The 17,824-nt window shown below is 40.9% G+C and overlaps 1 protein-coding gene across 4 annotated transcripts in view; it reads right to left on the bottom strand.

Moving 5' to 3' along the window:
* LOC126336522 (serine/threonine-protein kinase mig-15) overlaps positions 1-17,824 on the bottom strand; it is a 327,805-nt gene that overhangs the window by 55,729 nt on the left and 254,252 nt on the right. The gene's annotated exons all lie outside the window — the stretch shown is intronic.

The raw sequence follows: 17,824 nt of genomic DNA, 5'->3' as shown, positions 1-17,824 counted from the left end.
TAAGCCTTTCAGGCAAGATTCTGATTAATGCAGTAATGTCCTGTCGATGAATCATATCCCATTCTTCCAGGAGGGCAATCAGTAGGTCCTATAGAGACTCTGGATATGATAGGCTCATCTCACCAGCCAGCCCCAGATGTGCTCAATATGATTCAAATCAGGGCTTTGAGCAGGTCAACCCATAGCATGAATCCCCGTTTCATCCAAGAATTCTTGCACAATTCATGCAACATGTAGGCATGCATTGTTGTACACTTAAGTAAAATCATCACCAATAAATGGAATGAAAGGTACAACATACTCCAGAAGGATTTCCTCAACATACCAATGTGCAGTATAGCTCCCATGCTCCATGAAGATCAAAATGTGTCATTGCAGCTGTATTGAGCCCTGCCCACACCATCACAGAACTACCCTGAAAAGGTGTCCTGGATGAGAATGTTCAAGGGGAATACCTTTCCTCTGGCCTTCACCAGAATCCCTCTCTTCAGTCAGGTAACCAGAGGCCAAATTGTGACTCATCAGTGAACAACACTTGATCACATTGTTGTAGTGTCCAGCCAAGATGTTTCCCTGTGAAATGTAGTCAACTGTTTGTTCTCTCACTAACACTGATACTCAAACCTGCTGGAGTTAACTATGTGCTTCAATAGCAGTGGTGTGACAATTGCAGTAAACCTGAAGTTGTAACAAGCAGTCACCTATCTCCAATGTTGCTCTTCTCACACCTGTTTGTGGTCTCTTTGCAAAGCCTTCAGCTTCCTTGTACCTTGACATGGTTCCGGAAATCGTGGAAGGTGTTGTCCTCAACACTTCTGCAACGTAATGCATGCTGCGGCCATCTTCCACCAAAGCAACAGCTTTCGCAGCTTGTGCAGGGCTTAGTGGCACGTTTGCTACAGAAAGGTGATTATAACAATCACAGAAAAATCCTACAATCATGTGTGATTGAAAGGGGAACAATTCAGGGTACAACAATAAGTGGTACAAGAGTGGGAAAACATTATTTGCTCACATTCAGTGATGTGTTCTTCAGGTTGCATGGGGACCAACAATTGAGGCTAGCGCAATAAACAATCAACACTTCATTGTTTGCTCACAAAGCAATGCAAATAACATACGTCACAAGAAGTTGTGTTGAAGTGCTTTACTTTGATTAAACAGATAATTACAGAATGACTGCACATAATTTATAGGGTGTTGCATCTACACCTATACTCTGCAAGCAACAATATGCTGTACAACAGAGGGTAATTTTCCCACTGTCCTGCTCATTCACAGATGCTACATGGAAAACCAGTTTCAGTACCCTACTGTATTTGTTCAAATTTCTCTAATTTTATTCCTCATCCTCATGCTTACTGCATGAGATATAAGGGTTTTTGATTATGAAATGCAAGGTGTGATACAGAAGTTTCAAGACTGATTCATTTCTGAGTAGGGGAACGAGCGCGGACCGGTTCCGCCGCGCGGATTAAGTAGTGGGGGGGGGGGTCTCAGGGAACGAACTGATGCTGCAGCAGTTGCCTCTGGAACCCTGGAGAGTGCACATCACTTGCAGCGTGAGTGCGTGTCATTGACCAAGGTCGAAAAGTGGGAGAGGCGGAAATGGAGCAGCACTTGGAGCAGCTTTATGTGATTAAGTTTTGCTTACAACTGAACAAAACCAGCACGGAGACTCTCGGTATGATTCAAGAGGCCTTTGAGGAAGAAGCCATGTCCCATGTAATGGTTTTCATATGACACGAAAGTTTCAAAGATGGCCGCGGGAATGTTGAAGACAACGACTGTTCTGGGAAGCCATCATCAAACCAAACAGATCAAAATGTGGAGAGTGTGCAGGAACTTTTAAACAATGACCATCGTCTTAGTGTGAGTGCTCCTGCCGCTTGAGGGATCGAGTTTGCTGAGTCCGCCCAGCGATAAAGGGAGATTGGCTTCTCCCCGCAACAACACATCCGCTCACACGTCGTGCACCGCAGTCATCCTACAGCCCTGTCTTGGCTCCAAGTGACTTTTTCCTCTTCCCCAGAATCAAGACAGGCTTAAAAGGGAAGCAATTCGACTCCATTGACGCCATCCAGCAGGCTTCGTTGAGAGCCCTTGACAGCATGATACCGAGGCCTTCCAGAAGGGCTACGAACAGTGGAAGACACACTGGCAGCACTGAAGGATCATATTTTGAAGAATTTTAGTCCACTGTACCTAAATGTCCAATAAATTTCTAGTTCTGAGTTAAGGCTTGAAACTTTTGAATCACACCCTGTATTTTTCCATGACTAATACTGGAACAGGGGATCACAGATTTTTTTGAATAAGATCCTAAATGATGCCATCCTTGTAATGTCTCACATTTGAATTTATTAGTCATATGTGTACTGTTCTCAAGCTGACTATACAAATACTTGATGACCCGTGCAACTTTTGTTGGATCTTCTCCATGTCTGTCCTTAATCCAAATAGGTAAGAGTACTGAATTGACGAACAACATGTATTCACTGGTTGAAGGAGAGTTTTGTAAGATAAATGAAACAAATGGCAATAAAAAATCACAGATTTACATAAACAGACTTAGACAGAGAAGAGACAAATGATAAACAGAAGAGGGTGGGAGGGGGCAGTTTTGCTGAACGAACAACTAAAGGATCAGCAAAAGATAAACTGAAAGACCAATATAATATTTCAAACTGCCAACATAAACAAAATGTATAACAAACAACAGTTTCTTTATTATTATTGGTATCTCATGACAGTATGATAATGGAAAGACCTGGGTGGAATACAAAACATGGAGGAAGTAGTAGTAGCAAAACACACACACACACACACACACACACACACACACACACACACACACACACACACAAAACTTTGCGAAGCCTTTGGTATTTTATGATTTTTTTTTTCATTCTATACAATTGTAACACTGAAGTCACTTTATAAACTGTAAAGCAACCACAAGGGTCATTTGCACTAACTGACAACAACATGGCTGATGGATACATGGTTCTCAGGATTACATTCAAATAATGCTGTGTAAATACCACAATATTTCACTTAGAGCAATGCCTGACATATTCAGACGATTACTGTTGATAAGTACTGCTACTTGCCAGGAGTCATCAGTATGGACCAACTGGATACATTTCATAGCTTCATTGATTAAATACTGTGGAATGCATGAAATATAATCATACAACACACTATAGAAGTGTTATGACATGGCTGACATCTACGTATTATACAAGCTGGATCAAGTAATAGAAAAGACTTTCTCTCCTTCTCCCAGTCCCTACAGTGGAAACACTTTTTTGCCACCAAACCTACCAATCAGACTCGACCAAAGACCAATGTTGAACACTGCCTGACTCAGTTCACTCCTCCATTCAACCGTTATCCATCTCCACTGTTCCCAAATCACCCCGTTAACTTTCCAGAATTTCTTGACCTTGAACCTTGCTTCACATAATTCCCCAAATCACTAAAATGCATACTAACCATACATCTACGAAAGAACCACAACCCACCACCTAAAATCTGATCCCAACCTTATAACCCAATCTGCCGACAAAAGCTTCACCACTGCTGTTTTGAACCGCACAGATTACCTGCCCGAAGGACTCAACCAGCTGTCAGATTCATCCACCTAAAAACAATGCCAGTGACCCCATTCTAGAAATCCTGCAGCATCTCCAGCCTCTCCTCAAACTCTGAAGTCCATCCCAGAACCTCTCCCCGGAGTCTATCTCTCTCCTCACCCTAACCACTCTCTGCACTCCTGCCTTCTACATATTTCCTAAAGTCCATAAACCCGACCACTCTGGATACCTCATCGTGGCCAGTTACTGTGCCCCCACTACGGGAATCTCTGCTTTTGTAGACCAACACCTTCAGCCTATTACCCACAAACTACCCTAATATATAAAAGAACCGACCATTCCTCAACTGACTGTCCACAGTCCCCGTACCTTTAGCACAAAGTGCCCTGCTCATCACTACTGATGCCACCTCCCTTTACACTAACATCCCTAATGCTCAAGGCCTTAACACCATTGAACACAAACTTTCCCAATACCCGACATATTCCAAACCAACAACAGTACGGCAGGGGCACCAGCATGGCACCACCCTATTCAGGGGCCATTTAGAGGAATCCTTCCTAAACACCCAGAACCCCAAACCCCTCACCTAATTCAGATTCATTCATGATATCTTCGTGATCTGGATCAAGGGTGAGGACACCCTGTCCACATTCCTCCAGAACCTCAATACCTTCTCTGCCATTCGCTTCACCAGGTCCTTCTTAAACCAACAAGCCACCTTCCACAATGTTGACCTCCACCTCAAAGATTGCTATGTCAGCACCTCTATCCATATCAAACCTACTAACCACCAGCAATACCTCCACCTTGACAGCTGCCAGCCATTCGATACCAAGAGGTCCCTTCCATACAGCCTAGTGACCTATAGCCGTCACATCTGAAGTGACGAGTGGTCCCTCTCGAAATATACCGAGGGCCTCAATGAGGCCTTTACAGATCGTAATTATCCTCCCTACCTTGTACAAAAATAGATCTCCCATACCTTATCTTTCCAGTTGCCCACCAACTCCCAAGTCCCACATTCTGGCCACAGGAGCATTCCCCTCATGACTCAGAACCACCAAGGACTGGAGCAACTGAATTACATCCTCCAATAGGGTTCCGACTACCTCTCGTCGTGCCATGAAATGAGAAATGTCCTACCCACCATCCTTCCCACCTCTGCCACAATGGTACTCCGCTGCCCACTGAACCTATACAATATCCTCATCCATCCCTACACAACTATCCATCACTACACAACCCCTGCTCCCAACCACTTGCCTCAAGGCAAGACCTGTTCCACACCTGTAACAGACATCAATGCAAGACCTGTCCCACACATCCTCCCTCCACCGCCATCTGCTGCAGTCTGGTCACAAACATCACCTAGCCCAACAAAGGCAGAACCACCTGTGAAACCACTCATGTGATCTACAAGCCTAACTAAAACAACTGCACTGCATTCTACATGGGCATGACAACCAACAAGCTGTCTTTCTGTCTGCCCTCTGACAAACTATGGCCGAGAAATAACTGGACCAACCTACTGCTGAACATGCTGCACAACCCAATGTTCTCCATTCGAATGACTGCTTCACAGCTTGTGCCATTTGGATTCCAACCAACACCAGCTTTTCTAAATCATGTAGGTGGAAACTCTCCCCACAATATACTCTATGTTCCCATTACCCTCCTGGCCTCTAACTTCGTTTGTCATTGCCCTTATCCATCTAGCTCCTTCTCTTTTCCCATTCAGTGCTACACAGCTCTCTATTCCACCAATGCACTCAGTTTTTTTTTACTTCTCTCCTTTTTTGTTACCCCCCCCCCCCCCCCATTTAACTTCCAACTGTATCTAGCTGCCATCATCCCTGCACACTTCCACCAGCAGCAATTTACCCCCCCCCCCCCCCCCCCCCCCCATCCTGCTATCCCTCCACCTCATCATGCCTTGAAATGAGAAATTTCCCACCCACTTTTAGTGTTTCGAGAATTTATGCGGAAATTCTAGAACCACTCGGCCTTCCACAGTCTCGAACATGCAATTCTTTAGATGTGAGTGGGAGAAAGGAACCCTAGCTACTGCGTGTCACGTGTCTGTATGTGCAGGTATGAAATCAGTCGCAAGCAAAAGGTCGACGCAGTGGTTGAATGGCACCTACTTTTACTTGTCGAGCGACCACAGAAGTTGTAGTGAAAGCATAGGGAAAAACCCAAATTCTGTGTTATTCTGTGCTGTTTGTCACTGTAACTATTGTTAGTGACAAAAAAACAATTGAGATTCTGAATTGTGAAAAAAAATCTCTTACTTGGACTTGCTGGAGGCAAGACATATTTTACAATATGTTTGTAGTAGAGACATGGTTTTAAAGCCAACTCTTTTCTAAATGGACTTAAATCTGTTTCTAATGGGAGACTATATGAGTTACTTACGAGAACTTAAATGTTTATGTGCGTAATGTGAATTTTGTTCTTATGAAGCTCAAATATACCAATAGTTATTGAAAAGTATTCTTCGAGTACCGAATTATTTTGCAAATAGTGAGAGTAGTAGTAGTAGTAGTAGTTTTATTCATCCGTAGATCTCTTTTTACAAGGATATAGGACATGTCAAAGTATTTACAAGCTTAGATCAATTTACAATAAGCTAATTCGTATACACATATATTTACAGACTTCTAGTTAGAGACAATCATTAGATTTTACTCCTGGTATACAATAATTTATTTACAAATAACTCATTAAATAATGTAATGCCACACTATTCACTCATATTTCATTATCAGTCACTGCACACACTATACACACATTGTTTCATAACACTTCACTCACTACACACACACACACACACACACACACACACACACACACACACACACACACACACACACAGGTGTTCCTTGGGCCATTTTCTGTACTGCAAGTTCCCATTTGCTATCCTGAAAAACTGAGTCAGCATCCCTTCATAATGAGTGAGATGTTGAGCTCAGAAAGACGAAGAGGTGTTAGTATTGTACTATGCATAGCTTGAGGGGAGAGTGTCTCTAGAAAGGAAAAAAGAAGAAAAATAATAAAGTGAAGGTGTTATGTGGAATATTGGATGTTTTATAATCATCATTATTATTATTATTTGTTTGTATAACATTTTTTTATCAAACCCCTACTCTGCTTTATCTAAGTAATCCTTCAATGTATAAAATGTATTGCATAACAGGTACTTTTTAGCTGCCTTCTTAAATAAGTGTATTTTTGAAATTTCTTTAATCTCTTTTGGTAATTTATTGTACAGTTTTATTCCTTGGTAGAAAATGCTGTTTTGAGTTTTATGTTTATTTTTTCTTGGTAAATGTAAGTTGAGTCTATCTCTTGTTGCATGGTCATGGACAGAGCTGTTTGTGCAGTAATTGCCAATGTTACTTTTGATGTGTACAACTGACTGGTAAATGTGTTCACATGGAGCAGTTAAAATTCCCAGTGTTTTGAACAGATCTTTACAATGAGCTCGACTACTATTTCTGGTTATTATTCTTATGGCTCTTTTCTGGAGTTTGAAAATTGTGTTCATATTTTGTGGATTTGTTCCCCAAAAAAGAATGCCATAGCTAAGAATTGAGTGTACATATGAATAATATGTAATTAAAAGACACTGCATGTTACACACAGATGATAGAATTCCAAGGGCATAACATGCTGATGACATTCTGTTTGCAAGTACCTTTGTGTGTTCGCACCACTTCAGCTGAGAGTCAATATTTATTCCTAGAAATTTTGCATTTGTTACACAGTCTATAGAGGTGCCATCTACATTTAATTTAACATTGTCATTTTTCCTCTTCAAACTGAAGTTCATGGCATTAGTTTTCTTTATGTTTAATGTCAATTTGTTGCTTATTGACCAATCGTAAACTTCCTTGAGAGTTTCATTTGCTTTCTCGGTAAGGAGTTCTCTTGTTCTCTCAGTGACTATAATATTGCTGTCATCAGCGAAGAGAATTTTCTCACCATGAGTAACACTACTGGGAAAGTCATTGATGTATATCAGGAATAGTATTGGTCCTAATATGCTACCTTGTGGAACCCCTATATTAATATGTTTTGGTTCTGATAAGTATTTTACTAAATGTTTAGATCTATTTGAAGTATGTGTTATCTCTACTCTTTGTACCCTATCTGTTAGGTATGATCGAAACCAGTCATTAGCTACCCCTCTTATTCCTAATGCTTCTAATTTGTTTAATAGAATCTTGTGGTCGACTGTATCAAAAGCCTTAGAAAGATCTAAAAATATGCCTGTGACACACTCATCTTTATCAAGAGCATTAAGTACAACTTTTGTGAATTCTACTATGGCTGACTCCGTATTTTTGCCACTTCGAAAACCAAACTGTGATTTGCTTAAAAGATTGTATTTATTCAGATAATTCATTAATCTGTCTTTCATAATTGCTTCTATTATTTTTGAGAATGCTGACAGCAGGGAAATGGGCCGGTAATTTTCTATGTCTTCTGCATTACCTTTCTTAAGCAAAGGTACAACTCTTGCCTGTTTTAGCTGCTCTGGAAATGTCCCTGATGTGAAGGATTCATTTATTATATTTGTTAATGGGCCTTGTATAATCCCTATGCATTGTTTCAGTACACACATTGGTACATCATCTAAGCCTTCTGACTTTTTATTTTTTAGCTTTTGAACAGTTTTATTGACTTCATTCTCTGTGGTTGGAAGTAACATCATTGTATCTAGTGCAACAATTTTTGCAGGTGTTATATTTGTTTTGGGGAATTTTTGCTGTAATTTCTCTGCAATACTTGAAAAATGCTCGTTTACATAGTTTGCTAAGTGTTGTGGATCATTTATTACCTTATCCCCCTCCCTTAGCAGTATGTTATTCTGCGTTTGTTTGCCTCTCCCCGTTTCCTTTTTTATAACATCCCAGACTGCTTTGCTTTTATTCTCTGCATTATATATTATTTTGTCATTAAATGACTTTTTTGCAGCAATCAGCACCTTCCTATAAATCTTTTTGTATCTATGATAGAAATTTAAGAATTCTGGATCATTGTGAATCTTTTTCATGGAACTGAGGTGTTTAAGTGTTTGGGAGGACTTCTTAATACCTGATGTTATCCATCTGTTTTTGTGAGATGTTGATACAGTCATGCATACTTTTGGAAATGCTGTTTCAAAGTTCAATTTAAACAATGTGGAGAATTTGGAGAATTTCATATTCACATTGGTTTCCTTATACACTTCATCCCAGCTTTGTTTTTCTAGTTCTTTTGAAAAATCTTTTAGTTTGATTTCTGATAGATGTCGTTTATAGGCTTGCAGTTTAGGGAATGATTCGATGCCTGATTTTACTGTTGTCATTTGACAGAGATGGTCTGATAGTCCGAGATCTTTTACAGCTACATCACATTTTTCCCTGTCTATATTTGTGGCCACATGGTCAATTACTGATGCAGTCATTGTAGTAACCCTTGTTGCACTATTGACCAATAGGGACATGCCAAAACTTTGAAGGATATTTATGAAGGTGCTGCTGGATTCATTTATGATATTAGTGTTGATGTTTATGTCCCCACACAGAATTATGTTGACCTTTGTACTTGAGACTTTATCTAGAACTTCTGTTAATTTATTGAAAAAAGTGTCCACACTACCACTGGGAGATCTATACACACACAAAATGATTAATTTCTTGGTGATATCGAGCCCTGATAATTCAATAGCTGATATTTCAATGTGTTTGTCTTCACTTACTGTACTGAGGTCATGTCTAGATTTGAACTGTGTTCCTTTTCTGATATAAATGCATGATCCTCCACCCCTTGAAGTAGTTCTGCAGTAAGAGTTTGCCCTTTCATACAATGATAATACTACATGTTGGATTTCTGTGTCTCTACACCAGTGCTCAGTAATACAAACTACTGTGCAGTTCAAAGATTGGAGCTCAACTTCTAATGCTTGTATTTTATTTTTTATTGATTGCATGTTTTGATGGAGGATTGTTAAGTCTGTGAAATGCCCCATGTTACTCTTTCCGATGGTTTGTTTTTCTTTAAGGTTCCTGTAACTAGCATCATTCTTCGGAGAAGAAGTTTATAAGAGATTCCAGAAGCCGGCTATCCAGAGAATAAGATTGGCTGTATACACCGAATAAGTCGACTCGTATGCAAGAAGTTGGAAGTTTGCACATACCCTTCACACACTCTTAGTCGTCAAAAACATTAGAATGTGGCGACCATGACAGGACAGAAGAAAACAGGAATTTTGAGATGAAAATGAGAGGAAAAGCTATCAAGTGTTGCTATAGCAACTGAGCATAACACAAGAGAACCATTAATAGAAACTGGATTATGCTGGAGTATCCACGGGAGGAAATTTGTAAATGCAAATACGGGAGAAGATGTAAGAAAGTCACAATGTGAAAAACTAGAGAGGAGATCTCGACGTATTAGACTACGAAGAGATACGCCTAGAACTAAGACTAAGATGATCTGGTTTGGGGAGTATACAGCTCTCACAGGCATCGTAGGAATGCAGACACGGAAATCAGCATACATCCGACGCTGCCGGCACCAGCTCGTCACATCCGCTCACCTACACTGCAAGAATTCTATGCTGAGTGAGTGCAAAACAGAATTTTAGTACCTTAGCAAGAAGTTATAAAAACTATTTAATGAACTTTATTATACTTAAAGGTAATTTTTAAATGCTCACAAGGTCTAAAGCTTGTATAATCATGGATCCCATTCAGAAAGTTGAAGAGATGTCAGAACCAGCCATGGCAATGAGAATTACTAAAGAAGGGCCTGGCTGGTCTGAGTTAGTAAATCTAATCAAAGCTCAGAATCTTAAGACAGACTCAGTAAGTGCTCAATTAAATGAAGCTTTAAATGCTCGGAGTCTGAAGTTAAATTCTGAACTAGATGCCCACAGTGCAACTTTAAATGCTCAAAGGGAAGTTCTAAATATTCAGGCGGCAAATCTAGGTTTGTTAAATGTCAAGGTGAACTCGCAAAGCAGAGATGGTTGGTTGGTTGTTTGGGGAAGGAGACCAGACAGCGTGGTCATTGGTCTCATCGGATTAGGGAAGGACGGGGAAGGAAGTCAGCCATGCCCTTTCAGAGGAACCATCCCAGCATTTGCCTGGAGTGATTTAGGGAAATCACGGAAAACCTAATCAGGATGGCTGGATGCGGGATTGAACCGTCGTCCTCCCGAATGCAAAGCAGAGAATTTAGTAATCTATGCAAAGGCATGGAGGCTTTAAAGACTGAATTTAACACCTTAAATAGTAGAGCAGAGTATTTGAAATTAGAAAGAATAAACCAATTCCTTGGATATTAATGTAAATCACCTGTTCACTGACTTTAATCAGAAACAGAATGATCAATTTCAGAGTTGACAAAGAAATTAGAATTTGATATTGAGGAAAAATATAATATGGTCGAATCCAAAATTAATGAAAAGTTAGGATCATTTGAAAATGTATGCAATGTTAAGTTTGATGCTATAAAGCAGGGATTGTCAACACTAAAAGAGAGTGTTGAAAAGCAAGATAAATTAATGCCAATAATCCAATCGCAAATTACAGGTGTAAGTATGCCAATGGATAATGGAGAAATAATGTTCCAAGAGAAGACAGCAAACTCTGATATAGTAAATATAAGGAGTTTGGAGGAACAATTTGAAGGGATAATAGATCAAAAACTCACCGAGAGAATGACATTCTGGAAAGTGTCGCCTATTGTTTCTTCCAAACTTTCAGATACCCAAAAGGTTATAGATGACTTGTTGAAAGAATTTAAACTCATCCAGGACAAAGTGGAAAAACAGGTAACTGCATACTCAATGTTGTGTTACCTAGTGAAATGGTGATTGTTTTGCAGTGCGGAGATTTTCAAACGAAATTTAACGAAAAGTATTGGTCTGCACTTGTTCAAGTGAAGTTAATATCAGATCCATGGGATCCGGGCAGAGTTATCTATCCCCCAGGGACATTAACATTCTGAGTTAACAAGTGGAGTGACAATCATCGGATCCCATGTTGTTTTTGGTGTTTCTTCCAAAATAGTTTTCCTGCACAAAGTTCCCTTCAAATCTTAAACTATTCTGTCATTTATTTGTAAAATCTCAAACTATCCAGTAATCTTTACTTGGGAAACTGGGTATGACAATAAAACAAATATTGATTTAGATGAAATAAATGGAATAAGATTATTATGTTTGTGGAAAATATAATGTGACGAACTGAACGACTGTAGTGTATAATTTTTTTAATTTTATATTGAATATTTTAAGAATGCTGAAGATTAGTTGGGTAGATCATATAACTAATGAGGAGCTATTTAATAGGATTGGGGAGAAGAGAAGTTTGTGGTACAACTTAACTAGAAGAAGGGATCGGTTGGTAGGACATGTTCTATTTCTGAGGCATCAAGGGATCACCAATTTAGTGTTGGAGGGCAGCGTGGAGGGTAAAAATCGTAGAGGGAGACCAAGAGATGAATACACTAAAACAAATTCAGAAGGATGTAGGTCGCAGTAGGTACTGGGAGATGAAGAACCTTGCACACGATAGAGTAGCATGGAGAGCTGCATCAAACCAGTCTCAGGACTTAAGACCAGAACAACAACAGAATATTTTATACCTTTTATAAGATGTGATGCAGATGGGAGGGTTTGTATCAGTTTTGAAAGGGGTGGGTACCGTAGATAAAACCATGGTTTACGAGAACTTATAAATCATGACTAACATAAAAAACACACCACACCTTTCAATCCTTGCAAACAAGTGTGACTGATTCCTCACCATTAGCTGTTTCCATAGGGTTGCTAAGATTTCCTTTGGGGACCTCAAGGGTGATGGTGGGAATGTCTGTTCTGTTGGAGATGATTTAACACCAAACCACCTCCGGCGTCTAAGTCAAGTACCTGCTAGGTAGGGATGCTGGGGAAGGGGAGTGGGAAGGGTTTCCTGTCGTTGGTGCTATCTTCTTTCTCTTCTTCGATTTTAGCAACCATTTCTATTTAGCTCCTTTCTTACTTCTCATTTGAGGGCATATCTATTTTTTCCCTCTTACCGTATTCACGAACTTCTATCTCAGAAGTCCTTCCTACTTTGCATGGTTTCTAATAACCTACATCTTATCTTTCAATCGGAAGGCCGAAGAATCAGACTACACGAACACATATCCGCATACACAAAAGAAGACATTTAAACACAAACCATTAAAATTACTGATTAGAAACTTGTTGTTGCAAACTAAGAACTGCCAGGTGACGTAGGGGAAATATATGTATAAGCAGGGAAACAAACACACACACACACACACACACACACACACACACACACACACACACACACGTAAGTGTCTAAAAACTACGACGATTCTACATCGAGTATACATAAGAAGGAGGCATGGGTGAAGGAAAAAAAACGCAAGCCAGAGTGGAATTGTCTTGGTAGTCATCTAAGAAACGTCAGAATAACAAATACTCTGATAAAGTGACGAATTGTAGGATAGTGGGACTCACATAGCCTAAGTAAGCATATTATTCACTATATAGTGTATACAGACATGGTTTACTGGAAGTATAGAAGTTGGTAAGCAGAGGAGGACTCTACGTATTAAATGAAGCAATAAGAAGTATATGCAAAGTGTAGAGTAGATTTGTAACTTTACCAGAAAATACTTAATTATAGTATACATAGGAACATATACTAGGGTAATGAACCATGAAGCCTACTCAGACAGGATAAAGGGAGGGGGGGGGGGGGGGTGGCGTACCCGCCATTTGCTAAGTATATGGGGCAGGCGTACCTACTAGGAGATAGGATGACCTGTGGCCTGAAAAAACAGGAATGTTATATAAAGGGGTGTACCTACCAAAATGGAAAGAGGAAGTGCTCTCATATGGTCAACCCACAGGCAAGGTATAGGTACTGATCCTAGGGAAAAGTGACAGTATTGTGACAAAAGTCATTTTCATTTTGCCCAGAGTTCCTCCAAACTACAACAGATAATGAAGCTAGTACATGCTAATAAAAAGGTAGTACAAAGGATAGAAAGAATACTCAAGTGTCATGAACACCTGCAGTTTATGGCTGGAAATAAGGGGAGAGTCCTCACAATTCTTAAATATTATAAAAGATGACTAGAAACACGAAAAAATGTTCGGGTCTTGATATCAAGGTGAAATAAGAACAGAATAAAGGAACATTCAGCTAAAGATTGTTCTAGAGACAAAAAAGATTGTTGTTAAAGTGAAAGACGTATGTAGAAACATGTACAAGAAAAGTATAGTGTTATGATATGGAATGATGTTGTGAGTAATGTTATGTACATAATGATTACGTATAAAGTATCATTTGTCCAGTGTGAGGGGGGGGGGGGGGGGGGGAATTTGTAGTGTTTCGAGAATTTCTGCGTACCACTCAGCCTTCCACCATCTGGAACACATGATATTTTAGATGTGACTGGGAGAAAGGAACCCTAGCTACTGCGTGTGTGTGTGTGTGTGTGTGTGTGTGTGTGTGTGTGTGTGTGTGTGTGTGTGTGTGTGTGTGCGTGCGTGCACGGAAGAACCAAGGAACTTCTGTGTTATTCTGTGCTGTTTGCAATTGTGACTACAGTTAGTGACAAAAGAACAATTGAGATTCTAAATTGTGAAAAAAAAAACCTCTTATCTTGGACTTGCTGGAGGCAAGACATATTTTACAATACATTTGTAGTAGAGACATGATTGCGAATTCAACTCTTTTTCTAAATGGACTTAAATCTGTTTCTAATGGGAGACGATCGGAGCTACTAATGAGAAGTTAAATGGTTATGTGCAAAGTGTGAATTTTGTTTTTATGAAGCTCAAATATACCAATAGTTATTGAAAAGTATTCTTTGATACAGAATTATTTCGCAAGTGGTGAGAGCGTTTTTAAGGTATACACCGAGTAAGTTGACTTGTATTACAGAAGTGGGAAGTTTGCACATACATTTCACACACTCTTAAGTGTCAAAAACGTTAGACACTATACTTCCCACCCCTTTCTTACCCCCACCTGGTTGCCTCTTCCACCATGCACTGCTGCTCGCAGTCTAGCTTCAGCTGCCAGAGACTGCAATCATGCATGTGTGTTTTGTCTATTTTCAACAAAGGCCTTCTTGGCCATAAGTTCACTTTCTAACAATCTTTTTCTTGTGCCTATCTGTGACTCAGCATCTCTGCTATATGATGAGTAGCACCTATCCTTTTCATACTATTAGAGAAGGAAAGTTTCTACTCACCATATAGTGAGGATGCAGAGTCGCAATAGGCACAACAAAAAGATTCACATAATTATAGCTTTTGACCATTAAGGCCTTTGCCAGCAATACACACACACACACACACACACACACACACACACACACACAAACACACACGTGCGTGCTAACGCAACTTGCACACACGTCTGCAGTCTCAGATAGCTGAAACCACACTGCGAGTAGTTTCGTCGGTGGCCATTCATGAAGATAGACACCTTGTTGGTCATCATGCCTACACAGAATGCAGCACAGTGGTTGCAGCTTAGATTGGAAATCACATGACTGGTTTCACTGGTAGCCCTGTCTTTGATGGGTTAGATGATGTTAGTGACTGGATTGGAGTAGGCCAAACTGTGGCCACACTGTATCACCCATCTTGGCCATGCGCAACAGGCAACCTCAAGACCATGCTGATTGTTGGTGCAGCATCCTTTGTCCCACATTACTACCGTTGATATAATTAATCCTATACTTTCAAACTAATCACTCTCCCTGCGGCATTTAGCGTATTTTTTGCATGTTATCTCCCACACCTTTCAGGTGCTACACGATCTTGTATCTCTACCTACGAAACCCTCCCCACCCCCACCCTTTCTCTGTTCTATCCCTGTTTGCACCCATTAAATCCATCTCATCCAGTCACATCTGCTGTTTCCCTTCTTCACACTTATCCGCCCTCAAACCTGCTACCCACAGTAATATTCATATATTTATTTATTAATTATTCTCTATTTTGATCCTTGTGACTTCTTGCCAATTCTAGTGAGTTGTTGCCTTCTGCTATCGTCATCCTCATCAGATTTCATCACCTTGTGCATCCATTTTGTCCTTTCCGTGATTTTTCACACTTATTTAGGTGTATTTTTGCATAATATGTTTAATTTTTCAGACGTAATTCTCCTTTTTTACGTATTTTTTTCGCATTTTTTCAGCACCATGGATCCTTGCTCCTTCAATCTGCGTCAATACAGAAAAGTTTCCTTATCCCTAGCCAGATCCCAGTCCCACATACTGTTCTTGCGTTGTTACTTGACTCGTGAAATCCCCCCCATCTCTGGTTGCTACCCCTCTTTCCACAATGACCTCCAACTACTCAGATTTCGCCAATCCTTATCCCTCACCAACATAGTCCTGCAAAACCATATCAACCGCGCCTAATCCTTCTAGCAGTACCTTCTCTCCATCTGCAAAATTCTCCTGCTATGTAATCCCAAATTCCTGGAACCCATAATACACATTGAAACACTTGCCCTGCAAGAACTTGAGCAACATGCACAATGCCATCTCAAAAAGCTCTCCATCCTTCTCACTTCCTATTCCCGTCTCGGAGTACCACTGTCCGCCACCTGTACAACTACCTCCAAACCTCCCCCACGTCCTCTCATAGCTGACAAACCCTGTCTTGCAGACCTACTACACTTACTCCAACCACCAAAACTCCCTCCCACCACCACACACAATCCAGAACCTAAACAGACCCATAAAACACTCATGAACTTCTTCCTCCAGAAGCCTTAGTCCCACAGAAATATTAGTCCTTTCCATAGGCCTCACCTTTTGCCCCGCTCTCAAATTCAATCATGCACGACTTGTTAAAGACCTTCTCTCCTCCTCCCAGTGGAAACACTTTTTCACCACCAACCTGACCAACGAGACTCAACCAAAGACCAATATTTAACATTGCCTAACTCAGTTCACTCCTCTATCGACACTGGACTCTCATTCGGGAGGACGACGGTTCAATCCCGCGTCCGGCCATCCTGATTTAGGTTTTCCGTGATTTCCCTAAATCGCTTCAGGCAAATGCCGGGATGGTTCCTTTCAAAGGGCACGGCCGACGTCCTTCCCCGTCCTTCCCTAACCCGATGAGACCGATGACCTCGCTGTCTGGTCTCCTTCCCCAAAAACCAACCAACCAACCACTCCTCTATCCAACCGTGATCCACCCCCACTGCCTCCAAACCACACCCTGTTAACCTTCCCGAGTTTCTTAAGCTCGAACCTTGCCTCACCTTCATTCCCCAAATCACTCACCATGTAAACTAACCTTACATATGTAGAAAGAACCACAGTCCACCATCTAAAAACTGATCCCGACCTTGTAATCCTACCTGCAGACAAAGGCTCCACCACCGTTGTTTTGAACCGCAAGGATTACCTGGCGGAAGGACTCCGTCAGCTGTCAGATACTTCCACCTACAAACACAGTGACCCCATTCCAATAATCCAGCAGGATCTCCAGTCACTACTCAAATCCTTAGGCCCACCCCAGAACCTCTCCTCAGAGTCCATATCTCTACTTACCCTTATCACTCCTCGCACCCCACCTTCTACATGCTTCCTGAAGTCCATAAACCCAACCACCCAGGACGACACATTGTGGACAGTTACTGTGCCCCAACTGAGAGAATCTCTGCTCTCATAGACCAACACCTTCAACCTATTACCCAGAACCTATCCTCCTACATAAAAGATGCTAACCATTTCCTCCACCGTCTCTCCACAGTTTCTGTTCCTTTACCACACCGTGCCCTGCTCATTACTGTTGATGCCACCTCCATGTACACCAACATTCCTAATGCCCAGGGCTTATTGCTATTGAACACTACCTTTCCAAATGCCCTTTGGATTCCAAACCAACAAACTCCTTGCTAGTCACAATTACCAACTATATGCTCACCCACAATTACTTCTCCTTTGAAGGTATTACCTACAAACAAATCCGGGGTACGGCTATGGGCACCCGCATGGCACCATCCTATGCCAACCTATTCAGGGGCCATCTAGAGGAATCCTTCCTAAAAACCCAGAATGCTAAACCCCTCATCTGGTTCAGATCACTGATGACATCTTTGCTATCTGGGTTGAAGGTGAGGATGCCCCATCCACATTCCTCCAGAACCTCAACAACTCTCCCCCATTTGCTT

This window comes from Schistocerca gregaria, chromosome 2 (assembly GCF_023897955.1).
Source record: "Schistocerca gregaria isolate iqSchGreg1 chromosome 2, iqSchGreg1.2, whole genome shotgun sequence".
In the NCBI taxonomy this organism is placed as follows: domain Eukaryota; kingdom Metazoa; phylum Arthropoda; class Insecta; order Orthoptera; family Acrididae; genus Schistocerca; species Schistocerca gregaria.
The sequence above is the reverse complement of the archived record's forward strand: the minus strand, read 5'-3'. Positions and strand labels throughout refer to the sequence as shown.